Below are 21,880 nucleotides of genomic sequence, written 5' to 3' on the forward strand. Positions count from 1 at the left end.
GTAATAAGTTTGGCTATTGTTCTACCTGGTTCTCTGACTGGTTTGAACTGAGGTAGACATGATCTCCATGTATACATAGCATTACGGTCGTGCTTGGCTCAGACAGGATAGCAATACATTTGTTTAGAATTTGCCAGCATTTTGCAAGAATACTGATAGCTGTATTAGTGATTTTTTTTTCCATTAATTTCAACAAATATTTAGTAAGTGTTTGCTATATGGCAGGTTTTGTTAAAAGCTCAGGGGATACTGCAGGAAACAGAACAGAAAAAAGCTCTTGCTCTGATGAAACTTACATTCTAGTAGTGGAAGATGGACGATGAATAATAAACGTAACGGATAAGGAATTATGTAGTATGTAAGAAAGTGAGTAAGTTGCACGCAGTCGAGAAGATGTGCTAGTGTTTGGTGGTTGAGTTGCAGTTTTAAATAAGGAAGTCTAGATAGAACCTTACTGAGAAGGTGATATTTGAGCAAAGACTCAGCAGAGGTGAAGTTAGCTAGTATGAAAGTATTCAAGGCAGAGGAAAGAACTGATGCATAATTCCCAAGTAGGAAAATGATTGACACGTAAGTGACTAATAAGTAGTGATATGGCATCCTTGTCTCGTTCCTATTTTCCAAAAAAATGATTTTATCATTTTGCCATTGAGTATCATTTTTGCTGTAAGATTTTTGAAGATGTTCTTTGTCAGGTTAGGATTTCCCTATTCCTAGTTTGCTAAGAATTACGTTGAATTTTAATAAATTCTTTATCTCTACTAATCAAAGTATGTATTTCCCTTAATTTTTTAAGGTAGTGGATTATAGTAGTAGGTTTTCAAATATTGAACCAGTCTTGTATTCTTGAAGCAAATACAACTTGTTCATGATGTATTTCTTTTTGTTTTTTTTCTCTTTCCCCTTCTTCCGCCCCGCACCCTCCAATCCGGTTCAAGCCATTGTTTCTCAGTCTAGTTGTGTAGGACACAGCTCCCTGGCCCATGCTGGTATTATGAGCCTGAGTCAGTCGTCGCCAGCCTGCAACAGCCCATGCCAACCTCCGGCTGCTCACCTCCGGCTGCTCAAGGCTGCCCAGCTCTAGAGAGAGCCCGTTGTTCACAATCTTAGCTGTAGAGAGCGCAGCTCACTGGCCCATGTGGGAATCGAACCGGCGACCTTGGCACGTTAGGAGCACCACGCTCCAACCACCTGAGCCACTGGGCCAGCCCCATGATGTATTTGGTTTTTAAAATGCTGGTTTCAGTTTTAATGTTTTCTTTAAGATTTCTGTATTCTCTCTGAGCTTGTCTTTAATATTTCTTCCGTATGCTGTCCTTGTTTTGATATCAGGGTGATAATAGTCTCAGAAAGTGAAGAGAATGTTTCCTCTTTTTCTGTTCTTTGGAGGCAGTCATATAAGATAGAAATCATCTGTTCCTCAAATGGTTGATAGGACTCACTTGTAAAATCATCTAGAAATGTTTTTGCAATGATTTAATATTCAAAAGGATTATAAAGCCATCCAGGTTTCCTGATTTTCTGATTAGAGTTCTAGGATTTTATCCATTTCACCTAAGTTTATGAACAATACTTTTATTATTAAGCTACATCTATATTTATGCCCCCTTTTTCTTTTTCAGTATTATTTCTGCTTTCTTTTTCTTGATTAGTCTTGCCCGTGCTTTGTTAATTTTATTGATCTTCTAAAGAACCAGTTTTATGCTTTTGTTATCTTGTTTCATCTTCATTTTCTATTAATTCTGAGAAGTTGTTATTGTCTCCTTCTTTTGTTGGGTTTATTCAGTTATTTTTTTCCTAAATTCATAGTTTGTGGTTTGTATTTTCTAGTACTAGCATACTAGGCTATAAATTTGGTGTTGGAGGTTTTGAAAAGTAGTTATTTTTGAATGTTATAGTTATCTGTAACTTCAATACACAAGGCTGAAAGACTTTAAAAAGAAGGGTCAAAGCAAACTTTTAAAGTTAGTTAATACAAAACAACTAGTGAACAAATTCTTTCAATCATAAACTTGAATAGTTAAGCCAAAACTTCAGCAGTTAGATAGCACTGTAATATATTTTTCAAGAGGTAAATGACTAAAAGGCTAAAAAGCTAAGTACATGTGCTTTCACTGAAATAAAGCAGTATGGTTTTATGTTTTCTTTAGTCTTGGTCTGGTAGTTGATCAGGGATAGATGCCTTGTAAGCTGAGAGTCAGGGTTTTGCCAGGGAGGTTCAGACGAAAAATGAGAGAGGTAGATGCAAGTGGTGATCAGAATGACAGATCACAGATCTAAGCCAGGCGAGGAGAAACTGAGGATGTGGATAAAAAAATACGGATGGGCCAGTGGATCAGAAGCCCTGGTGTTAGCTATGTTACCATAGCAATTGTTAGCTATGTTACCAGAGAGAGTGCGTAGGAAAGACTGAATGCTGTAGCTGGAAAATGAGATGCCAACACTCAGATTGTGAAGAAGTACAGTTAATAATTGCAGAAGAATCCTTTCCAGATACGTGCATTGGATCTATCCCAATAAATAATTTGCCTATAGTACATACATACCTCAAAACCAAAATTATTATTGCTACTGTTATTTCAAAAATGCTTTGAGGCATACTACTTAGGTCACAAAAATCTAGTATCTCATGAGATCTCACTCAATTAAAATTCCAACATCATTATCAGATCAGAGTGACGGGTATTTCTCAATAGCACATTAGTTTCAGCTAAGAAGACCCATTTTTAGATGCTTTCATAGTCATCTTCTATTAACAATGCAGTACACACCAGCTACAAAACTATGCTCCATAAAGTAGTTTAAATTATGTAAAGTTCACCAAGACAACGCTTGTTATGCTATGTCACTACAGATACTTTAAATCATTCCATTAATCTTCCAGTCATAGCCTATTAAATGTACTAAACAATCCAACATTTTTCTTCTGAAAATCATTCGATAACCCTAAAAAAAAGGCTAATACTTAAAATACAGAAACACAGTAGGAGCTTTATATGCCAGATACCCTGCAAGGTGGGATTAGTATTTTAAGCTCTGCTATCATGCTAAAAAGAAAATCAGAAAATACAAAGGAGCAAAAAGTTAAAAATTTAAAACCACCTGAAATCCCACCAATATTAATCTTTTACTATAAATTCTACTACTTATGTTTAATCTCTCTTCATTAACTATAAAATGTTATGCTGCTATTGGCAATTATCAAAAAATAAATTTAGTAGACTTAGAGACATTATAGATAATTTTCTGGTTAATTTTCTTATTTAGAACATTTTCTACAAAGAATATTTATTTCTTTAATAATCAAGGTAAAAACTTTCTTAGGAAAAAACTTCCTAACTTAAAAATATAAGAAAAAATGTGGAGAATTAAATATGTTAAGGCTTTGAATAAAATATGATGGCCTTTTCTTTTAATCTCAGAAGGGGATTTTAGCACACTAGAAGGAAAGAATATTTTAATTCCATTAATTTGTCAAAAATTTAAGAATAAAATTTGAACACTGAACAACTATTCAACTAATGAGACAATTCTATTTAACTAAACAGGACAGCTTTCATTTTCCTTTAGTACAAAATAGTTTTCATAATATTTAAGTTTAAAATGTCTGTCTTTAAATGTTAAGTATTTACCTTTTAGTAGTTTCTGGCTATTTTCTCGTCAGTGCTCTCTGTTCCAAATTGTCAACCAGCACACATTTGTTAGCTTTTTCCATAAGACACATTCGGATTTCAACTCAGCTACAGTCATGTGAGTGCTAGTACTGATTTCCCATAGTGTCCTTCATAAATACGCCTGTGAAATTACCAGGTGATGACAACACAAAAACACACACCATTCTTTCTCATTCCTTATCTACCCTGTAAGTCTAGAAAAAAACATTGCCACCGACGTATTTCATAATTGCAAATAAGAGATTATTGAATTAGGAAAGGTTCAGAGCAAATTCCAGACATCATATGCTCTCTGGGAATAATCCTTTGATATATCTCTGCTATTTATGAATCTCTTCTCTATAAGAAAAACCTAAGAACAGAAACACATGTAGTGTCTGTATTTTATATCTCAAATGCAGAGGAAAACCATGTGGTAATGTTGATGGGAGAAAGAAGCAAATTTTAATTAAACACTAAAGAAAAGGAAACTAAAATGACAGACAACATGACAAAGCACCTAAAATAACCAAACTTAGGACACCTACTTGGTCAGAGAATATGGACTGGTAGAGACTGACCGTTATTCTTTAATACCCTCTCTGACCAACTGACCAGGTAGAAAATTAAGACCTGGAGAAGCCAATAAAGAGAAAATGACCATGGTCTGTCTCATAAGAGCCTGCACAATAAACATTTACTTCATGGAATCATTACATTCAAGATATTTCTAAGTATATATTCTACTATATATATTTAACTTGCTTTACTAAGATCTGTTATATTTTAATAATTCATTTCTAACCCCATGTGTCCACTCAAGATTGCCGGGCATGCTCAGAAATGCCCTGACTGCAGCTGTCTTTTTCTCAGTTCCAACAAAACAGCCCATATTATGTCAACACGGGTCAAAAAATCAAATGTATTCAGAAGCCAAACAGATAAGTAAGGAAAGAGAGAGGACAAACAAGAGTGGTGGCATGTCCCCCACCGAAATAAGTTCAAATTCCAAAACTGCAAAAGCTGTTTATCAGCCAGCCTTGACTGCAACTCCTGACAGAGGTGCCTAACAGCAACAGTATGTAACCACTTACAACCCAAAGCTATGAAACCTATTCTCTTCTCTCCTTCTGCCCATAAAAGGGGGATGAAACCCCAAGCCCATCGGACGAGATGAAATAAGTGAGTAAGAAAGAAGAAAGTGTTCTGAGCTACCCAAATAACTGAGCAACTGAAATGGCCTGAAGCACAGCCAGTAGGAACAAGCACCTGTATGTGACCCACAGTCAACCTGGCCGTCTGCAGCCAGCGTGGTCCTAAGGCCCAAAGAGATACTGGCAGTGCTGCCTACCCTTAAACCATGGCCACTGGGTATTTCATTCTGCTAGTATGTCAGGAGTTTCTCGGGGGCATAGCATACGGCGCTGACAAAGGAGCTCCCGTACATTAGTCACATATGCAAATTAAGACTAACAACAACAAAAAAGGAACAAAATACTAGTCAAGGTGTAAAATAGAGAGGGAAAGAAGTAGCCTTCTCTTTTTTCCTCTTGATTTCACAGAAATTAAGTAACTTGCTTTATGCACACACAGCTAACGGGGGAGAAGCTGGGACGTGAATCCCAGTTGTTTGAGGTCAGACCTACGTCCTTAACCATTTCGTTCTATTACTGCAAGGAAGAGACCGATGACTTCCTGTTTGCCATTCTTTAAAAAATGAGAAGTCATCCAGTGATTTTTTTAAAAAACATAAATTTATGTTTCCCACAAGACTAAAGATATGAGAAATCGTCCCGTCAGGGTTCCCTAGAACGACCACATGTCCAGGTCTCCAGAATTATTCCTCATAATTATTACTCGCTCCCCCTTGTACTCTAAAAAGGGTATCTGCACCCTAGGCATGTTGCCATTCCTGAGTAAGTCTTCCTTACTAATTGTCCAGGGGAGACGGACTTAGGAAGTAAACGTGACCATGACTGAAGGGTGCTAGTGAGGAGGAACTGTCCCCTAAATGCCCGAAATTCCTGCATTATAGAACCATTCCTGTAGATCTGGAAAAGTTATCTTATTATTTTTCCCTATGTCAATGGATTTCAATCCAAATAGGAGTTGTACTTTTTTTTTCCATTCAAAATCTTTGGAACTCCAGCATATAAATTATATAAAGGTGATACAACACCGTGTAATTCTTCATGTTAGGAAAACACTTATCTGCAGAATACTGAAAACCACTAAAATTAAGAAAAAAAGAGAGAGAGATGGAGGAAGGGGGGGAGGGAAGGATGGGAAGCAGGCAAGTGGGAAGGAAGCAAGCAAATTCACTCTAAGAAAAATGAGCCATAGACTATTATTTAGAAGTGGAAAACCTTTTTTTAAAAAATCCTTTCCTGCTTGGATCTATTATTTTCTGGGTCACTTTTCAAAATTCTCAGTCATTGTATCTTCACATATTCCTACTACTCCATTCTCCCCCCTCTCCTTCTAGGATTCCAATCAAATAAATGTTACTTTCTCAGTATATCTTCTGTATTTCTTACACTCTTCAGTGTTTTCCGTCCTTTTTCTCTCTCATACTTCATTCAGAAAAGTTCCTTCTGATCTTTCAGTTTATTACTTTCTAATCTGCTATTAATCAACTGAATACTTAATTTCTTTGTTATACTTTTTAGATCTAGTATTTAGTTGGTTCTTTTTCACATCTGTTTCTTTATGTAACTTCCAGCTCCTTGTTGAAATGTTTAAGTTCAGCTTTTCTGTCCATGAACACAGTAGACATGATTTTATAGTCTGTCTACTTAAATGCCTGCTTCTGTCACCTGTTATCTCTGTTGGATTTTGTTCACGTTGTCTCCTGGCGTGCGTGGTGACATGGATTGGATTGTGTGTTAGATGCTGTATTTGAAAAATCATCTCAGGAATAACTTGAGTCTTAAGATGACGGTATCCTCCTCCATTGGGTGACTGGGGCTGCCAGGAATCAGAGATCACCTTAATCCAACCTCAGCATCTGAGATTTGCTAAACTCCCCGAAATGATGCAGTGGGGCTCTAGTTCAGGCAGAGGCCGGCGTACTCCCAGCATACTTGCATTCCAGGCTGCAGCCTTTTAAGATCCCAATATTAACCATGGTTGGTTCACCAAGATTCTCACCCAAGGCAACGCCTAGATTCCAGCTTCCGTTCCCCCACCCTGTGAGATATCAGCCACACTGCTCAGCCGCTCAGCTGCTTCACCAGAATAGCAAATACCCAGGGTGGGAGTGGCCCCCAGCAAGATGTTCACTTCTCTGGAGTTCTGTAATCTAAATGTTAGCCCCAGAATTCTTTAGTATCTTGTATATTCTCATGCTTTTCAGGAGCATCACCTGGCTTGAACTAGGTTACCCAGGCTGCCATTATCAGAAGCACAAGGCCAGGGTTAGGTTCTAAACTGTTGCTTTTGTATTTCAAAGTCAGCAGGCTAGGTATTGCCAAAAAGAGACAATCAGCAAACAATCATGTAACAGAATATAGGGCCTTTTTCAGAAAACTTTAATAATGTAGTTACCACCGCAAGAGGTGAAGACAGCTGACAAACCTAATCGCTCTGAGAACTGGCTGATTTCTAGCCTAGCTCATCCTCTTCGCTCAAGCTACAGGAAACCAACATCACAGACGGTCGTGTAGACACCCTCTTGAGCCTTAGCATCCTGCACTTCCAACCGCCAGTACCTGCATCTCTGGCCTCTGGAGCCCATGTGCCCACATGTAGGGCATGCCCACAGAGTGGGGCAGTGTATACCTCCTTGAGACAGCCCACACCAACAGACTGGTAAAAATACCCTGCTCCCTCATACCCTCGCCCGGCCCCAGGATAACTCTGACACTTGTATTCTACGCCGTCTCCCAGAGTTCCCCAGCATGATTAAGCTTTAGTTGCCCACAGTGGAATCTGGCTTGAAAACATACCTTTTACTGGCTGACTTCCCTACCTCTCTCACCAACTCATTCCTCTACTGGTATGTTCTGGGCTTACCTCAAAAACAAAAAACTTGGATTTGAATTTCTATTTCAGGATTTGCTTCTGGAGGAACCCACACTAATAAAATCAGGTTTCAGCAGGAAAAAGACAACTTCACAAATTCTTACATGTACTAATTTCATATTTCTAAATAAAAAAATTTATTAGTTTCAAGTGTACAAAGCAATGTACTAGTTAGACATTTAAACCCCTCATAAAGTGATAAGCCACCCCCAAGTTACTACTCCTCTGACATCTTATATAGCTGTTACAATACCATTGACTGTCTTCCTTATGCTGTACTCCACATCCCATGACTACATATACCTATGTATTTAATTATAGTTGACACTCAATATTATTCTACTTCAGCTTCAGGTGTATAGCTCATTGGTCAAGCAACACCGTCTATGACTGATCCCCCTGATAAGCGCAATGCTCATCTGGTACCTTACATGATCTTTACAACACTGTTGATTATATATCAATTTATATTTCTTAATGCGTTCACCTTTTTCACCCTGACCTGTACCCCATTCCCATCTATCACCCTGACAAATCTAGTACCTATCTGGCACCATACCTAGTTATTATAATATTACTGACTATATTCATATATTTCTTATACCCTACATCCCTATGACTACTGTATAACAACCAATTTGTTTTTCTTAATCCCTCCCCTTTCACCCATCCTTAACCCCCCTCCCATCTTAAAGAAGTCCCTCTAAGAGTCCTTGTAATAATGGTTTGGTGGTGATAAAGTCCTTCAGCTTTTTCTTGGCTAAGAAGCTCCTTATCTGTCCTTCAATTCTAAATGACAGCCTTGCTGGGTAGAGCAATCTTTGTAGTACGTCGTAGCTTTTCGTCACTTGGAATATTTCCTGCCACTCTTCTTGCCTGCAAAGTTTCTGTTGAGAAATCAGCTGACAGTCTTATGAGGGCTCCTTTGTAGGTAACTAACTGCTTTTCTCTTGCTGCTTTTAAGATTCTCTCTTTGTATTTAACCTTTGGCATTTTAATTATGATGTGTCTTGGTGTGAGCCTCTTTGGGTTTATCTTATTTGGGATTCTCTGTGCTTCCTGGGCTTCTATGTCCATTTCCTTCACCAAGTTAAGAAGTTTTCTGTCATTATTTCTTTAAATAGGTTTTCAATTCCTTGCTCTGCCTCTTCTCTTTCTGATACCCCTATAATGTGAATGTTGGTATGCTTGATATTGTCCCAGAGGCCGCTTAAACTCTCAATTTTTTGGATTCTTTTTTCTTTTTGCTCTTCTGGTTGGGTGTTTTCTGCTACCTTATCTTCTACATCGCTGGTTGGATCCTCTGCTTCATCTAATCTATTGTTGATTCCCTGTAATATATTCTGTTTCCATTATTGTGTCCTTTATTTCTGACTGGTTCTTTTTCATGGTTTCCATCTCCATTTTTATGAGATCATTGAGCATTCTTATAACCAGTGTTTGGAACTCTGTGTCTGATAGATTGCTTAGCTCCATTTCACTTAGTTCTTTTTCTGGAGCTTTGTCCTGTTCTTTCATTTGGGACATGTTTCTTTGTCTTCCCATTTTGGCTGCCTCCTTGTGTTTGTTTCTATGTATTAGGTAGGGCTGTGTGTCTTCTGGTCTTAGTAGAGTGGCCTTATGTAGCGAGTGTGCTTGTGCTATGGGGTTGAGTGGTGCAGTCTTTCTGGTCACCTGAGCCACGTGCTCCAGGTGTGTCCCTTGTGTGGGTTGTGTGTGCCCTCCTCTTGTAGTTGAGCTTTGGTTGATAACTGCACATCAATGGGAGGGACTGATCCTTGGGCTCACTGGTTTTGAGGACTGGCCTTGACTACAGTGGAAGAGTTGTTGTGCAGCGGCTGATCCTACAGAGCAGGATCTGCCTCAGCAGGGCTCTGGTGCCTGCACAATCTGCCCCTTGGGTGTGTCATACTTGGAGGAGGCTGGGTAATGCTCCAGCTCGTTTTGAAGTTGGCTACTGTGGGCTCCAGTCCCAGGACCACCTTGGAGGGGATCCACTGTAGGTCTACTTCAGCTTGTGCCCCACCCAGGGCCACCTGGAAGGAGCCACAAAGAAATCCACAGATGGTTGCCTTCCATTCTGTACTTGGAAGCACTTTGAGATGCCAAGCCACGAACCCAGGCTGGCTGCCACTAGTGCCAAGCATAGGGCTGCTCAGTGAGAAGTACAGGACATGCTCAAGACAGCTGTTGCTTGTCTCGGTTCCACGTACCTTTGAGACCCTGGGAAGTCTGCATCATGAGCCAAGGCAGACGGTTGGTATGAAAAAGGCACTGGAAGCAGTTTGGGTGTGTGTGTAAGTTGGGTGGGACGAGGTCTCGAATAGCCAGGCATGGCAAACTAAGGTGGAGACTCAGATATGGCCACTGCCTGTGTCCATACACTGGGAAGGGGGAGGGCTCAACAAAGAAATAATGGCCTCTGCCAGCTCCTCCCTCCAGGAGAAAGCCGCCTCTCCAGCCCCCGTGCCAAACCAGACAACTCAGTTCCCCACCATCTGTCCCTACTACCTCTCCATTGGTTGCCCCAGCGCTGGAGCTCAGAGTGAGCGATTCCGTTGGTGGTAAGTGCACGCAGAGTCCCTTTAAGGAGTGCCTCAGAGCACAGCCACCTCCATCTTACTCAGTCACAATCTCTGCTGATTTTCACAACCAGAAATTATGGGGACTTCTCGCCCCAGCACTGGAACCCTGGGCTGGGGTGGGGCTGGGACCTCTCACTCCTCTGAGGGATGTGGGGTACCCCCACAGCCGAAATATCTCTGCAGATCTTTAATGGTCACAGTGAGAGTGGGACCAGCCCCTTCCGCATCTCTGCCCTTCCTACCAGTCTGGACATGGCTTCTTCCGCGCGTCCTTAGTTGAAGGACTTCAGTTCAGCAAGATTTTAGGCAATTCTTAATAATGGTTGTTTTCTAGATTAGTTGTAATTTTGATGTGGTTGTGAGAAAAGGTAAACACAGTGTTTATCTACTACGCCATCGTGGTATGGTCCAAACAAATGGTTTTTAAATATTTAGATACAGAAGTCAATATAAATCTCAGAACACAAACATATTCCTGGCTCTGTTTATTGAGAGTGCCTAAAAGCAATGATATGGTTTTTTTAAATACCATGCTCCACTAAAAGGAACTAGAGTTCCTTGGAGGATTGGCTGATTCCAGGGTTGAAGCATCTTGCTGTGCAAATAAGTCTAAATAGGAAATTTAACAAAGATAGAGCCCTTATCGCTCTTGTTGACTATAAAGTACAAAATTATACATACAGAAAGCTTTTCTGAAGAGTTCCACGATATTTTTATACTTGCAAGAAAAGAATATTTCAAAGTGAAAAGCTTCTCTAAGGAAAGCAAAAGCTATCAGGAAATGTAACTTGAAATCATTATTAATCAGGTAATTAAAATGAAATCTCAAATTTAGCCTACCTAATCAAATCTAGATGCAATATGGTAGTCCTGCCATCTAGTTAATGTGAGATGGTAAAATCTAGGTCATAAAATCTAAGTTAAAAAAAGAATGGGACTTGTGCTCAGGATGGCAGAATAGGTAAACCCTGTGCCCACAACTACGCCAGAGTTACAACTAAATTACAGAACCACCACCCTTGAAGACCACCTGAGGACGAGCTGAACAGAATTCCTATAACTAAGCATATAAAGAAGCCACATCGAGACTGGTAGGAGGGGCAGAGACATGAAATGGGCAGGTCCCACACCCACAGTGTGGCAATTAAGCGTCGGGAAGGATATCTTAGCTGCAGAGATCCCACCTTAGGAGCAAGGGGTCCCAGCCCCATTCTGGGCTCCCCAACCCAGGGCATCAGTGCCAGGAGGAGGAGTCCCCATAACATCTGGCTAAAAACCAACAGGGATTGTGTCAGAGAAAGACAAGGGGCTGCCAAATACTGAGGCGTTTCTCTTAAAAGGACTGCGCACACTCCGTCACAAACCCATTCGCTCTAAGCTCCAGTGCAGGGGCAGCAGCTTAAAAAGTACCAGGGACATACTGGGAGGACGTAAATTGACTAATTTCAGGACAAGGGATGGAGCAGCAGCAGTTGGGGCGACTTTCTCAAGGGACGACGTGCTGCCAAGGGCCACTGGTTCCTTGAAGTGTCCTCCCACCCAGCCAACCTGGTGTACATGGGCACCACATCTGAGCTGTCCATTAACCTAGCTCATACCATTCACTCCATCCAGGTGATTCCCCGACACCCCACCCCACCCAACTCTCCCACCTGGCTGCAGACTTTCCCCGAATCTCTTAAAGGTCCACAAGCCCCAAACAAGCAGTGGTCGACCTCAGTGTACCCGGTAGATCTTGCTATGCAGCCCCATGACCCATACAAGTGGCAACCAGTCTCAACTTGCGTTGTAATTCCCATCAGGTGGCCCCAAATCTAGCATAAGCGGTGGCCAATTTGGCCTGAATGTAGCTTCAACTAAGCGACCACATGCCTGGCACAAGTGGTGGCTGGCCTCAGCTCATATTGTGGTGCCCACCAAAGGGTCCCAAGCCCGACATAAGTGGAAGCCAGGCTCAGTTCGCAGCATAGCCTCTCCCAAGTGCCTGTAAACCCAGCACAAGAAGCAACGAACTGAAAATCACTTTGTAGCTCCTACCAACAGGCTCCAAACCCAGCACAAGAGGCAGCTGACCTTGGCCTGCACCAGAGCCCCTCTCAAGAGACTCCAGAAGCAACACATCCGGTGACCAGCTTCAGACCACACCAGAGCACCACCCAACCAGCTCCACAAACACCACACCTCAAGGGCAGACTCAGCTAGCACCAGAGCTCCACTAAAGTGACTCCTGCTCCATGTAGTCAGCCCCTGCACAAAAGCTCGTCCACTATACTCATGGCCATCCCTCACAGTCAGTCAGCCTGATAAGGGATCAATCCAACAAGAGGATATAACTCTTGTAAACATGTATGCACCCAACAGAAGAGCATCTATGGACATAAAGGGAAAGATCATAGAGTAGTAGTAGGGGACTTTAACATCCCATTGACATCAATGGATGGATCATCCAGACAGAACATTCATAAGGGAAGTGGCTTTAAATGACACATTAGAGCAGATGGATTTAATTGACACGTTTAGAGCATTTTACCCAAAAGGAACAGAATATATATGCTTTTCAATTGCATGTGGAACATTTTCCAGGGTAGACCACATGTTAGGACACAAAACACGTATCACTAAATTTAAGATTAAAATGCTATCAAGCATCTTCTCCGATCACAACAGTATGAAACTAGAAATCAATTACAGGAAGAAAACCAAAAACACAAACACATGGGGGCTAAATAATTCACTACTAAACAATGAATGGGTTAACAACAAGATCAAGGAATAAATCAAAATATACCTAGAGACAAATGAAAATGAAACAACCCAAAAATCTGTAGGACACAGATTTACTTCTCTCAAAAGTAGTTTTAGATAGAATTTCATAGCAATACAGGCCTATCTCAACAAACAAGAAAAATCTTAAACTATCTAACCTCACACCTACAAGAACTAGAAAAAGAAGAACAAACAAAGCCCAAAGTGAGTAGAAGAAAAGAAATTATAAGGTCAGAGCAGAAATAAATAAAATAGTCTAAAAACACAATAGAAAAGATCAATGAAACCAAGAGCTGGTTCTTTGAAAAGATAAACAAAATTGACAAACTTTTAGCCACACTCATCAGAAAAAAAGAAAAAGGGCCCAAATAAAATCGGAAATGAAAAAAAGGTGACAACTGACACTATAGAAATACAAAGGGTTATAAGAAAACACTAGAAACAATTATAGGTCAACAAACTGGACAACCTGGAAGAAATGAATCAATTCCTAGAAACATACAATCTTCCAAGACTGAATCAGTATGAAACAAAAAATCTGAACTGACCAATAACTACTAACAAAATCAAATCAATAATCAAAAAAATCCAACAAACAAAAGTCTTAGACCAAATGGCTTCACAGGTGAATTTCACCTAACAATTCAAGAAGAATAGTCACGGCCTGGGATGCAAGGTTGGTTCAATATCCACAATTCAATTAACGCAATACACTACAGAAACAAAATAAATAAAAATCCCATGATTATATCAACAGATACAGAAAAGCATTTGACAAAATCCAGCATTCTTTTATGATAAAAACTTCCAGCAATGTGGAGATCGAGGGTACATACCTCAACATAATAAAGGCCACATACGACAAACCCACAGCTAACATACTCAATGGTGAAAAGCTGAAAGTTTTAAGATCAGGAACAAGTATGTCCAGTTTCACCACTTTTATTCAACACAGTAATGGAAGTCCTAGTCACAGCAATCGACAAGAAAAAGAAAGGAAAGGCATCCAAATTGGAAAGGAAGAAATAAAACTGTCATTATTTGCAGATGACGTTATATAGAAAGAACCCTATTTGATAGTCACCAAACTGGCATCATAGGCTGGAGAGCAAGTTCTCAAAATAACAGTTCTGTAGTTTCTTCCATGCATTTGAACTTAAACGGGACAAGGAAGATTATAGGAAGTTGGGAGAAAGAAGGCATGTGAGGACTGGATTACAGGATAGTTATGATTATTTGCTCCCTTGAGGGTGATTATGTCTTAGAAGGAAGGATCTGAAAAGAGGCATTTCAAAGGCATTTTAACCTAGAGGCACAGAAACAATGGGCAGGGCTGCTTAGGCCAAGATGATAAGCCTTATAAGTTTATGACCTGATCACCCTGTGCGGTTCCTTTCCATAGAACCCCCTTTCTTCCCTTGTCCACACTTCGTAAGATATATAAATATCTAATCACTGTATTGTATGCCTGAAACTAATATAATAACGTATGTCAACTTTAACTGAAAAATAAGTTTTAAAAAGTTAAATTTAAAAAAAGAATAGAGGTGACTTCTGTTTAGAAGCCCACTCCCATCCTTACAACTAGAAAAGCTTGGGAAACTGAAAATTAATGACACTTTTGTACCCACTGAAGAACTGCAGTTACAGGGCGAACTGCCACCTAAAACCTGGAGACACACAGGTGAGATCTGCTTACCTGTAGCAAAAGCTGCTGGACCCACGAGAGTTAGAAACTCCAGGGATGCAGTCTTGGGAGAAGGGCGCACTTGTGTGGGGTTTACCTCCAGGAACCCCACCAGGTCCTCAAGGTGAATGTAAAGATCCCACAAAGATCCCCTGGTGACTCTGGCAGGGAGGAGAAGAGTAATCATTGTGAAACCTGCCCACAGCCTTCTCCATAACCATAGTTGGGAAAGGACACTCCTCCCACTCCTGCCCCTTCTGCCCTCCCAGTCTAACCTAAGGGGTAAAATAATAATCAACAAAGGTCAAGGCTTATAGGAAATAGGATGGGAAGTGCAGCTATGGAAGGGAATAGGTTGCAGGGGGAAACAGCTATACCATTTGTTAAGGACACAGGCTGACACTTAAGCAGAAGATTACAGAACTCTTACCCTCCCTCACGCTTTACCACCAACAGGGCTCCAAATATCATAAAGGTGGGTTATAGCAAGACATAGACTCTCTCTGGGGAGGAGTACTGTAATTAGAAAACCCCAAAGTCCAGTGGGAAGATAAAAACAAGGACACTAGAAGAATGTGAAGTCTCTGGCACCTGAAGCTCCATTAAGCATAGGCAAACCTCTATCAGTCCCAATTACCTGACACAACATGTCAGGCTTTCAATAACAACAACAAAATACAAAGCACACCAAAAGGCAAGAGAAAATATAGTTTGAAAATATAGTCTGCAATCGTTAGAACCTGACACAGATGACACTGGTTTAGGTATTTTCAGACAGGGAATTTTATAGCCATAATTAATATGTTAAGAGCTCTAATGGAAGAAAAGAAAACACGCAAGACCAGATTGATAATGTACACACTGAGACGGAAACTTGAATTAAAAATGAATCAAAAGGAAGTGACGAAAATCAAGAACGCTGTAACAGCCGTGAAAACTGCTTTCTGTGGGCTCATCAGTAGACTGCACACAGCCAAAGAAGCAGTAAGCTTGAATATAGGTCAACAGACATGTCCCAAACTGAAATGCAGAGAGGAAAAAGAATGGAAAAAACAGAAGATCCAAGAACTATGGGACACTTTCAACAAGCATAACATGCACATTAATGTATTATCAGAAGAGAGAGAAAAGGAAGCAGAAGAAATACTTGAAGTAATAATGGCCATGAACTTTCCAAAATTAATGACAGACCCCAGGAAGCTGAGAGAACACCAAACAGATTAAATACCCTACAAAACCCTACCTAGGTATACCATATTCAGAAAAATCAAAAGACAGACAAAATACTGAAAGAAGCCACAGGGAGGGAAAAACACCTCATCTACAGAGGAAAAATAGAAGAGTGAAATATTTAAAGTATGAAAGAAAAAAATCCACATTGTAAGTGTATATCCATTGATACTATCCTACAAAAGAGAAGGACAAATAAAGACTTCCTCAGACAAACAAAAATTGAGGAATTCATTGTCAGCCTACTGCCCTGCAAGGGGAGAAAAAAGACCATCAGAGAAGAAATAAATGAAATGACAATAAGAATCTTTTCTCTCTCTTATTTTCACTGATCTAAAAAAACAACTATTTAAGTAACAGAGTAACAATGTGTTGGATGATCATAACATACTGGTAAGTGGATGAATAACAGTAATGTCACAGGGATGGGAAGGAGAAATTGGGACTATTTTATTGGTAAGGTACCTGTACCACACGTCAAGCAATATACAGTTAAGGCAGACTCAGGTTAGTTTACAATGTATATTGAAAACTCCAGATCTACCACCAAATTTTTTTTGAAAGGTATGTAATTGATAATGCTGTGTGGTAGGCAGAATAATGGTCCCCCAGAAATATCCACATCCTAATCCCAAGAATTAAAGTAGGAGGTGGAATTAAGGTCGCTGATCACCTGACCTGAAAACACAGAGATTATCCTAGACTATCTGGCTGGGCCCAATGTAATCAGAGTCCTTAAATGAGGACGAGAAAGGCAGAAGAGAAGACCAGAATGATGCAATGTAAAAGGAACTTGACCCACTATTGCTGGCTTTGAAGGTGGAGGAAGAGCGCCACGAGTAGGATTTTCCCCTAGAGCCTCCCGAAAGGCACACAGCCCTGCCAACATCTTGAGTTTAGCCCCCGACACCCATTTCAAACTTCTAACTTCTCTCCAGAACTCTAAGATAATAAATTGTGTTGTTTCACAACACTAAGTTTGTGTTATTTTGTAACAGTATAGCAAGCGAATGAATACTAAGAGAGGAGATAAAGTTGAATCATATAAAATGGCCAATTAAAAAGAAACAATGGAAAAAAGGAATGAATACAAAAGTTACAAACATGGAAGATATTAATCCAGCTATATCAATAATCACTTCAGATGTGAATGGTCTCAACCCAACAAACAAAAGAGAGAGATTGTCACAGTGGACAGAACAAAACAAAATCCAACATGTAGACATATTTGTTATCTACAAGCAACTAACTTTAAATATAAAGACTAAGATACATTCAAAATAAAGGGATCAAAAAGTATACCATGCTAACACTAACCAAAAGAAAGCCGGAATAATTATATTAATTTCAAACAAAGCAGACTTTGTCTGATAATCAGGGATAAAGAGGGTCATTAAATGTTAAGAAGAGGTAATTCTCCAAGATGTAACAATCTTGAATGTATATGTACCTCACGAGAAAGTATCAAAATACGTGAAGCAAAAACTGAAAAATGAAAAAAGAGACAAATCCACTATTACAGCTGGAGACTTCAACAACACTGTTAGTAACTGATAAATCAAGCACACAGAAAATCAATAAGGAAACATGACCTGAACAGTATTATCTATCAACTTGATCTGATATTTATAGAAAACTCCATGCAACAACAGCTGAATATATAATACATTCTTCTCTAGCCCACATACATCTATGTAGACCACATTCTGGGCCATAAAAATACACTTTAATAGACTTAAAAGATTAGAAATCATATAAAGTATGTTCTTAGACATAATGAACTTAAACCAGAAATCAATAACAGAAAGCTAAACAAAACCAAAAAAAACCACCCCTCAGATAACTAGAAATTGAAGTCTCAAGAGAAATTTATTTTGAACTAAATGAAAATGTAACATCGAAATGTGTGGGATGCAGCAAAAGCAGAACTTGAAGAGAAATTTATAGCATTAAGTGAATGTATTAGAAAAGAAGAAAGACCTGAAACCAATAACCTAAGCTTCCACCTTAGGAAACCAGAGGAAGACGAGCAATTTAGGCCTAAGGCTACCAGAAGAAAATGAATTCCACTCCTAGGTACGTACCCCAAAGAACAGAAACTCAAACACAAACATGTAAACTCATATTCATAGCAGCATTATTCCCAGTAGCCAAAAGGCGGAAACAACAGTGTCCATCAACAGATAAGTGGATAAACAAATTGTGATATAGTTATAGAGCATTATTCAGCCATAAAAAGAAGTGAAGTCTCATAGATGCTATAACACGAGGGAACCTTGACCATGAAGTAAATGCGCCAGATACAAAAGGGCAAATATTGTATGATTCCATTTCTATGAGGAATCTAGAATGGGCCAATTCATAAAAGGGGGAGAAGGAAGTGGGGAGTTACTGCTGAATGGTTCCAGTTTCTATTTGGGATGATGAAAAACTTGGAAATCGTGGTGATGGTGACACAATACTATAAATTTACTTAAGTGTACACTCAAAATGGTTAAAATTTATAAACTTCATGTTATGTGTATTTTATCACAATTTTTTGAAGTAAAAAAAAAGTTCAAGTTGCAAGGAACAGCAAAAGAAAATGTCATGAGAAGATGTGAAAAGCGTGGACTCCTCTTCCATGACATTTAACATGAGACGCCCAATATATTCATATTGAAGGCAGGTTTTCTGATTTCGATTTTTCTGAAGGCAGAGAAGATCTCAACATATGGTATTTTCTAGGTAAAAGGGAAAAATTGAGTGGAATATAAAAAATAAAAAAAATGTCTAGCCTAAAACTGATTTGGGAAGGAGAGCAGCAGCATAATATCTTGTCGGAGCACAGTAGTATGAAAAGCATATTCAAAGTTATAATTTTATTTTGTATTTGGAAAACCAACCGTTTTCATAATGCAGAGGTAAACAGGAATGCTGAGCCAAATCTTTAATGATAAAAAAAACAAAGTTAATCCATCATGAGTATATTAATATTCCTCAAAGGGTTAAGTCTATTGCAATGGGAGGGTGGGGACTGGACATTCTTCTGTTTATCCAAGCAGCATCAATTTTAAGAATGTGGAAAATTGTACAAGACAGATAACCCAATTTCAACAAGTATATTGCAAAAGAAACGAAAAGGGAAACTTAAAAGAGACTCATCAACCAAATGCCATGTGTGGATCTGGTTCAAGTCCTGATTGGCACAAACCAGCTGTTATTAGGGGGAAAAAAAAAATTTTTTTTTAAATTTCTTTTTTTTAAGACTCACAGGGAAATGTGAACACTGCCTGAACACTGTGGAAACTGAGGCTCGTGAGGGGGTGCGTTAGTCGGTTCTCTCTAGTTTTTATGTTTGAAATTTTCCACGACCATTTCTGGGACACGACAGAGACGGAGCGGCGCTGCTCTGGCCTGGCCCCGGCCCCTATTTCCACTCACTCCGCGCGGCCCGCAGCCCCCCGCCCGCAGGGAAGGCTCGAGCCCCACCGGAAGTCACTCGGGGCGGGCGCCGAGGTCTCCGGCGTCTCCTCGGTCAACACCCCGGCCTGAAGAACCGAGATCGGGTTTCCAGACGCCGCACAAGCGACGGCGCCGGGCCTGCTGCTCTGCACTGCGGAGGGCGCGGGCCGCCTGCCGGGCGCAGCCGCCAGCCCTCGGGGCCCTCGTGCGGGGCCGCGCGCGCCGCGGACGCTCGCCCGAGGCGCTGAGGGGAGGAGACGGTGGCCGCACGGGGTCAGGCCGCCGCCGGGCCGCGTACTCACCCGGACGCAGGCAAGGCAGGATCCCGGCCTTCCGGGACTCGGGCTGTGGCATCTTTCCTCCCGCCACCGCCCAGGTCCGAGCCGCATGGGCTCCCGCGGACCGAGCTGCCCGAGAGCAAACGCGGCACGGGGAGCGCTGGCGGCCACGGGCTCGCCCAGGCCCCGGGGGGCTCGCCCACTGCCCGCGCCGCAGCGTCGGCTGGAGTGTGAGCGCCCGCCGAGGCCACGTGACGCCCCCCACTCCCCTCCCCTGCGCGCCGCGGGTGACGTCACCGTGCGCAGGTGGCGCGCTGCGACCCCTCTGTCGTCCAGATCGTTCTCAAGGCCTCCCCTGGGGCCCTGGCCCCCGGGGTCTGTCACGGGTGGCCTTCGGATTTTTTCCTGTTATAAAAGGCCTTATTGAAGACAAATGTCCTAAAACATACGAAAAGATGTTCAACATCACTTAAGATATAAGAAACGTTGGTCAAAATGTAGACTTGGCAATAAACCCTTCAGGGAAGCTATGCAGAAACCTCCCGCGTAGGTGCTTGAGTGCAAAATATAGCACTCCTGTGGCGCGACAGCGTGAAGCCACGTCAGTGTCACCAGGCGGCTTGCTAGACATGCTGTAGCTTAAACCCCACGCCAGCCAGACCTACTGCATTTTACCGAGATCTCCAAGTTACTTATACAATACAAAGGACACTAAAATGCCCTTTGCAGTGTAGCATTGTGGTTAAACCCAGGCTTTTTGAGACTGGGCTCAAATATATATATATATATATATATATATAGTCTCAAATTTCAAAACTATAAAAAGTTGTTACTTCAAGAAGATACTCTATAATTATTTTTTCCTTCTACCACAAAATTTCTATTTTGTATTTTACTCTAATTCTAATAGATCCACGGGTTTCTTATAATCAAGTTTTATTCATTTCTAGAAGCAACTAAGGTATAAATGTGGGCCAAGAATATGTAATCATAATGTGGTGCTTATTTTGTGCAGCCAGATCGACCGTTTCAAGGTTCAGTCAAGTTACTCTGGCATCTGAAATACACGAGCACAGGTTTTTCCCATGCCTTTCTAGCATTAGACTTTATAGAGTATTTTGCTAAATACATAGGTATAAAGAGATCATAAACTGGTCCTTTCTTCTTTACATTGTATGTATTATCTCAAAGAATACAAGCTCCATGGAGGGAGGGATGTTTGCCTGCTCTGTCGTCTGTTGCACTGCAACACCTAGGAGGATACCTGGCCCATGACCACTCACTTGTCAATTTAATGAGCATAATAGATGAGACAAGTTGTTTCTTGCTGTAAAAACTAGCTTATGTTTTCTCCAGCATAGGCTATGTTTAGTGATCTTATCCTAAGTCTCCCCCACTCCTTTTTACTCCTTTCAATGTGTTCTTTCACTCAGTTTCTCATTCTCCTTGTCTTTGTGAATAACATATATTTCACTTTCCCAGCCATCTGTACCAGGGTGAACACAAGAGCCATCCCTGTAACCCGAAAGACGTACTTAGACGTCTGGAGGTGTGTTCACACGGGATAGGTATGGAATCAAGCTGCTGCTTCCCCGATCCCAGCTAAACAGTTCTCAAGTCAGAACACAGATTATCAATGAGGCACTAACCCAAGAGGAGAGCTGTAGGCCAGAGTCATGGGAGGAGACAGATATGAAAAAGAGAAACTCAGAAGCAGGGAAGAGGGAGTATTTCCAGGTGTCAGAAAGGTGGACAGGGACAAGTGGGGATTCTGGCCTGGAGAGCTGGACCAGGACCCCCAGGCAAGTGGACTGGATATCAGAAACTCAGGAACCCAGCCAAACGAGGTGTCAATGCCAGAATCTACACTGGCAGCAGGAAAGGAGTTCAGTACAGTTGAGTGGAAGTTGGTATGTACCAACCAAGGCTCTCGAAGAACATCTTTTCTGAGAAGACCAACGGGGCCAGGTAGCCTGTCGAGGGGAGGGATGGAGTTGGCAAAGGCTCCAAGAGTGGGGCAGCCCCGATGGTCTCCGAGGACCAAGTGAGTTTGGCAAACAATTGGAGATAATTGTATGCTGGAGTCTTCACTGTGTGACAGTGACATTTCTAATGTTCAAGGTCTTGCCATCCCAGAAATTTAGTGGCAAATGAGTAACAAAGTACTAAGAGCTACCATGAAAGGAGGAAAGAAAAGGCACTCCTGTTGTAGAC

At 41.1% G+C, this 21,880-nt stretch overlaps 1 protein-coding gene across 4 annotated transcripts in view; it reads right to left on the minus strand.

Moving 5' to 3' along the window:
* The window catches only part of GALNT11 (polypeptide N-acetylgalactosaminyltransferase 11), a 49,533-nt gene extending 29,625 nt beyond the window's left edge, over positions 1-19,908 (minus strand). The window contains exons 1-3 of one of the 4 annotated variants that reach the window (XM_033098870.1): positions 19,691-19,908; positions 14,727-14,875; positions 3,633-3,795 (exon numbers count right to left, since the gene is read on the minus strand). The gene's annotated coding sequence lies outside the window, so the exon portion shown is untranslated. Of the gene's footprint in view, positions 1-3,632; positions 3,796-14,726; positions 14,876-19,415; positions 19,605-19,690 lie in introns of those variants that run through there. The other 3 variants (XM_033098869.1, XM_033098871.1, XM_033098872.1) reach the window with 3 other exon arrangements.
* Positions 19,909-21,880: the final 1,972 nt, after the last annotated feature.

Source organism: Rhinolophus ferrumequinum, chromosome 26, assembly GCF_004115265.2.
Source record: "Rhinolophus ferrumequinum isolate MPI-CBG mRhiFer1 chromosome 26, mRhiFer1_v1.p, whole genome shotgun sequence".
Taxonomy (NCBI): Eukaryota; Metazoa; Chordata; class Mammalia; order Chiroptera; family Rhinolophidae; genus Rhinolophus; species Rhinolophus ferrumequinum.